The sequence below is a fragment of the Terrapene carolina genome, unplaced genomic scaffold (assembly GCF_002925995.2).
Source record: "Terrapene carolina triunguis isolate 2854851 unplaced genomic scaffold, T_m_triunguis-2.0 Scaffold21, whole genome shotgun sequence".
Lineage (NCBI taxonomy): Eukaryota > Metazoa > Chordata > Testudines > Emydidae > Terrapene > Terrapene triunguis.
The window spans coordinates 7,119,356-7,125,261 of record NW_020664372.1 but is presented as its reverse complement, the minus strand read 5'-3'; positions in this window follow the sequence as shown (position 1 = coordinate 7,125,261).

Sequence of the window (5,906 nt, the reverse complement as noted above, 5' to 3'; positions counted from 1 at the left end):
TTTTGATATAGGATTGCAATATGAAAAAAGTTGAGAATCACTGACCAAAGCAATATTATGCCATACTTTTACTGTGATCTTAAAAAACACAATTGAGATTCTTGTTGGCAGTGTCAGTAAGCAGGCCAAGGATTCAATTAATATGGATTCTGAGCCTAGTCTTTAGACCTACTGGTAGTCTTTCAAAGTTGGTAAGACATATTTATATGGAGTGGAGGAGGAGGCTAGTACTGCTGTCTCCAGAGAGATTAATTCATCTCGTTTCTGACAAAATAAAATTTGCATTAAAATGCTAAATTCATTTTTGGTGAGTGTCTTTTTGCTGTAAAGAAACCTGAGCACAGGGCTATGAACTACTGAACCTTTGCTGCTTTTTGTCTCATAAAATTTCACTTTTGTCAATTGATAAAGCCCACCTGCATGGATTTTTGAATCTGATAACCTAGAAGTGGCACATTTTTGTCTTGAAATTTGGATTTCCCAGTTTTTAGAATCTGAGCCTCATATTATGTATGTACACTTGTTTTTTACTGATAGAAGAAATGAGTGCTACCAGATTCTCCTTTTTCTAAAAATAAAGTGGAGTGAAAGAGAGAGATCAGAGCAGTAGGAGTGGTGCTGATTTCTGTCTTTTGTGATGGAGGTGATGGGAAGCTGGCCACTTTGGCTGATTCCCAGGCCTAGTGGTAGGAAGAGATTTGTTTCCTGCTCTGAATTACAGAAAAACAATTTTGGTGTAAGAAGCTATCCTCAACAGACTCTTTAAAACAGGATAAATTGAGAGGTAACATTTTTATAGTTCAATATTTTTAATCCCAAAATGTAATTTACATGAGAAATCACCATTGTATTTTGTTACTACAATGTCATTTACTTATACATTAGTATTTTCAACCTTGTATTAACAGCTTACTACAAAAATGCTTGTATCACTTTATTTTTATATTGGGATATTTGTTACTTTTTATATTAAAGAACTATTTAAAAGCTATATAACTATTTCTGCTGTATATTTTTGAAGTATGACTGTGTCCCCTATATAGTGGGTCCACATATGTCTTCGGTTTGTCACTACATCTTTCAGGACATTTTTTATTACTAGTACAGTTCCTTGCCTTCAGGAGATACTGATCGGTTTGTCTTCCTTTTTTCTCCCCTTCTCTTCCTCTTCTCTCCTCCACCGCCCCCAAAACCAGTTAACTATATACTGAGTTTTACAAGGTCTGCTTGTTATCTTAGAGAAATAAAAGAACTTGGAGAGAGAAAGAACTTTGGTTTTTATATGTTCAATTTTAAAAAGTAAGGGCGTAAGCAAATAACGTGGGAAAACAAAGTATGGAATATTTAAAAACTGACAATGTATGGGATGTCAGTGGCAGATCTTTATAAGATTGAATACTTAAGTGCTAGGTGTAGATAAGCTTTTCAAAGTAATTCTAGTAGATAATTACTGGTGTTACAGTAGTCTGAGCCAGGATTGATGGCAGTTTGATTGGCTGTAACAGTTACTAAAGTTCACATTTTATGACCTCCTTAAAAATATTAATGTAAAAGCTTGTGAATTGCTCTCTGGAGTCATCCTGAATTAACAAATACTGGGTGGTTATAGCTCCTTAAAATTTTTCCACTAGATTATTTCTATCCACCACCATCAAACTTAATAGTTTTTGAAAGAATTCATGTGTGGTTAGTGCAGACCCTTTCATAGCAGCACACTGGTTTGTCTCAAATTATTTTCAGGAAGTTGCTAGCTGCCATTCTGAAAACTACTGGGATCCCCGGCCTTTTTTGTTTTGGAAGGTTGGTTAGGCAAATTTCTCTCTTCATGCATGTCTCTCAAGAGGTATCTTGTTGCCTTCAGTCCCAGTCTTTCTGCATCGAACAGCAAAACTTGCAGCTCTCTGGATTTGTTCTTCCATTCTTTGTTTTTCTTCTCTGCTGTGGCTTCCCTCCTCCCTCTGACCTATAAGATCCAGCTGCTTGAGAAACAGAGATTTTGCCATCTCTTTCCTCTCTCTCAAACAAATGTGAGTTGAGTTGAGCATAGGACTTGCTAATTATTAAAGGGGTAATGTGTGGTAGTAAAAATGATTATGGGTTTAGTGATTTTGCAAAGGGACTTAGCCTAGTTGTAAGTTAAAAAAAAAAAAAAAGATTTTTGTGAAGTTTAAATGCACAAAAAATAAAGTTAAAGTATTTGAATATAATAAAATGAACTTGAATTTTGGAAAAATACTTTTTTCATTTGCATGAAATTTCCTAATGGTTTATTTTAATCACCCAATGACACCAAATGTGCTTTGTGGGGAAAAAGCCAGTTAAATATTGACTTTAATGACTTGTTCAAATTAATTCTGCTCTTAGGACAGCCCTGACACATTCACAGAATGAAAATGGGAAATAGAAAATTGGAAATTCTGTCTATAGACAGGAGAAATTAGAGAATGAGGGGGAAATGAGATTCATGTGAAAAGGTAACCAGAAGCTAAAACTTTACATCTGAGAAATCACTTAAGATCCAGTAGTTTTGGTGGTGATTACCAGACTTCCTGATCTTCTCCCACTGGTTTCTTTTTGGCCCATCTATGGTTTGGACTTAATGGAGAGTTCATAGTTCCCGTATAATGTGTATAAAAGTTCCCAAAGCCCATGGGCAGATACTTCCAGATGCCCAAATGCCAAAGTTGTCTCCATGACACTGGGTACTCTTCTCTATGCAGCCTTGGAGGCAGACCAGACCTGTCAATCAGAAGCAGAAGATGTGTGACTGCACCACCAAGGAACTGCCAGATTTCGTCAGCCTCTCCAGCTGCAGAGCAAATTTAAGGGAAGAGGAAAAAACAAGTTTAATCTCCAGGCTGTCGGGGTCTGCCTTTATCAGCAGAGGGGATTCCCTTTCCCCTCATAGTCATCAGGACTCTGTGCCCCCTGCTCATCAATGGGAATGTAGCATGGCAGAGAAGGCTGAGGGGGAAAACCAGACACTGTCTCTTGCACCTCCCCTGCTGATTAAGTGTCTGCATAGAGATCTAAGCCTGATCTGTAAAGAACTAGGCCTCTCTCAACTGCTCAGGCAAGGCATTGTTTCCTGCGGCTTCCCTGCCTGAGCAGGATAGCTCCCAGGAAGTATTGGCATCATCTCAGCAGCAAATATAGTATCAAAGGGCCGGGGAAGCTTCCTGCCCAGCCACTGGGGCATGCGCTCACAGCCATGACTGCTGACCACAGAGTGGCTGCTCAGCTCCTCCCCCACACCTGCTGTGAAAGCCTGGAGCTACTGACAGGGCTCCAGAGACAGAGCAAGGTGAGCCTGGTAAGGGGCTCTCAGGTCCAAACTCTCCCTCCATCCCCCCACCCCCCGTCAAGCTCTGTAGAGGTTCAGGACTACTCCCTGCCAGCAATGTCAACCCATTGCTGCCTCCCATTGCAGCAAGTGTGCCCAGGACACACTTAGAACCTGCAGAGTTGAAGCCTGGTGCCCCTGGAGTGGAATCAGAGTATCTCCAGGCCACATCCAGGAATCTCTTGAACAGGAATCCCTAGAAAGCCCCCTTCTGGAGCCCAGTCTAGCACAAACTCCACTCTGAATACCCTCTTTCTCAGGGCAAGAAAGCTTCCCAAAAGAATAACTACAAAGTCTCTTTCCCCCCCCCCCCCCACTCCAGTCTGCAGGAGGTCTTCAGTCTAAAATTTCTCTCTCCCAATCTGAGGAAGACGGGGATTAAGAAGAAGGGGGGGTCCTCACAGATGTTCAGACCCCTCTAGTCACCCCAGTGTGTAAAGCATTAAAAAAAAATAGTTTTTGAAGAGTGTGATTCAGGGGATTCCTCCAGGAGGTGCTCTAAGGCCTGGTCTACACTATGGGGTTAGGTCGAATTTAGCCACGTTAGGTTGATTTTAAAATGAATTTGTCCACACAACCAACCCCGTTCCATCGACCTAAAGGGCTCCTAAAATCGACTTCTGTATTCCTCCCCGGCGAGGGGAGTAGCGCTAAAATCGACTTTGTTGGGTCGAATTTGGGGTAGTGCGGACGCAAATCGACGGTATTGGCCTCTGGGAGCTATCCCAGAGTGCTCCATTGTGACCGCTCTGGACAGCACTTTGAACTCCGATGCACTAGCCAGGTACACAGGAAAAGCCCCGGGAACTTCGGTCAGCGTGGCGAACTCAGCAGCACAGGTGACCATGCAGTCCCCCCAGAATCATAGAGCATAGAATGTTTCTACGCGCCCCCATCATCTCCGTCCCTGAGGTTATCGCAGATTAGAAGGCGAAAAATACGCACTCGCGATGCCATGTTTTCCGAGCTCATGCGGTCCTCCTGCACTGATAGGGCACAGCTTAATGCATGGAGGCATTCAGTGGCAGAGGCCAGGAAAGAATTAAGTGAGCGCGAAGAGTGGAGGCAGGACGCGATGCTGAGGCTAATCGGGGAGCAAACGGACATGATGAAGTGTCTGTTGGGGGAGCAAAAGGACATGATGAAGCGTCTGTTGGAGCTGCAGGAAAGCCAACGAGCACAGACCCCCGCTGCATCCGCTGTATAACCGCCTACCCTCCTCCCCATGTTCCATAGCCGCCTCACCCAGATGCCCAAGAACGCGGGGGTGGGGGAGCTCCGGGCACCCAGCCACTCCACTCCAGAGGATGGCCCAAGCAACAGAAGGCTATCATTCAAACAGTTTGATTTTTAGTGTGGCTGCAATAAGCAGTGTGGTCTTGTCCTTCCCTCCTCTCCCACCCCACCTGGGCTACCTTTTCCGTTATCTCTTTTTTTTTTTTAATTAATAAAAAAAGTATGCATGGTTTCAAAACAATAGTTACTTTATTTCGAAGGGGGGAGGGTGGTTGGCTTACAGGGAATTAAAATCAACAAAGGGGGCGGGTTTGTATAAAGGAGAAACACACAACTGTGACACCGAAGCCTAGCCCGTCATGAAACTTTTTTTCAAAGCCTCTCTGATGCGCAGCGCGCCTTGCTGTGCTCTTCTAATCGCCCTGGTGTCTGGCTGCTCAAAATCAGACGCCAGGCGATTTGCCTCAACCTCCCACCCCGCCATAAATGTCTCCCCTGTACTCTAACAGATATTATGGAGCACACAGCAAGCAGCAATAACAATGGGAATGTTGGTTGCGCTGAGGTCTGACCAACAGTGCCAGTGAGCTTTTAAACATCCAAAGACACATTCTACCACCATTCTGCACTTGCTCAGCCTATAGTTGAACTGCTCCTTACTACTGTCCAGGCTTTATGAACGGATCCCCCGAGCTTGTCGCTGGGGAGCAGGAGAGCAGAGTTGCAGGGGAAGTGATGGAGCTGTACACCATGCTCTGGAGGTTGCTAGGAGCCAGGCAGGGAAGACGTTCCCAGAATCCCCGGCCAACCTACATGTCCGAGGACGGTTACCAGTCCTACTGCACCATCTGCTGCCAGCAGCACCCAGAAGGACCAGTACAGATCCCCCGAGCTCGTTGCTGGGGAGCCGGAGACCAGAGTTGCAGCGGAAGCGGTGGATGACGACGGTTAGCAGTCCTACTGCACCGCCTGCTGCGAAGGCAAGGAGCTGCTGCTGTGTAGCAATGCCAGCTGCTGCAGGTGCTTCTGTGTCCAATGCTTGGAGGTCCGGGTAAGGCAAGGTACCCCGGCCAAGACAAAAGAGCAAGAGCCCTGGAGCTGTTACATGTGTCAACTGCAGAAGTGCTATGGGGTGTTACAGCGCTGACTTGACTGGAATGTACGGCTGCAAGACTTCTTCACTAGTGACAAAGGACAGGAATATGATGCACCTAAAATCTAAAAAGGCCCGCACATTTCCCAGAGTCACTACCCTTGATAACAGAACGTCAATGATTGCTTTGGCTATTTGGATCACAGCAGCCCCCACAGTAGACTTGCCCACAAC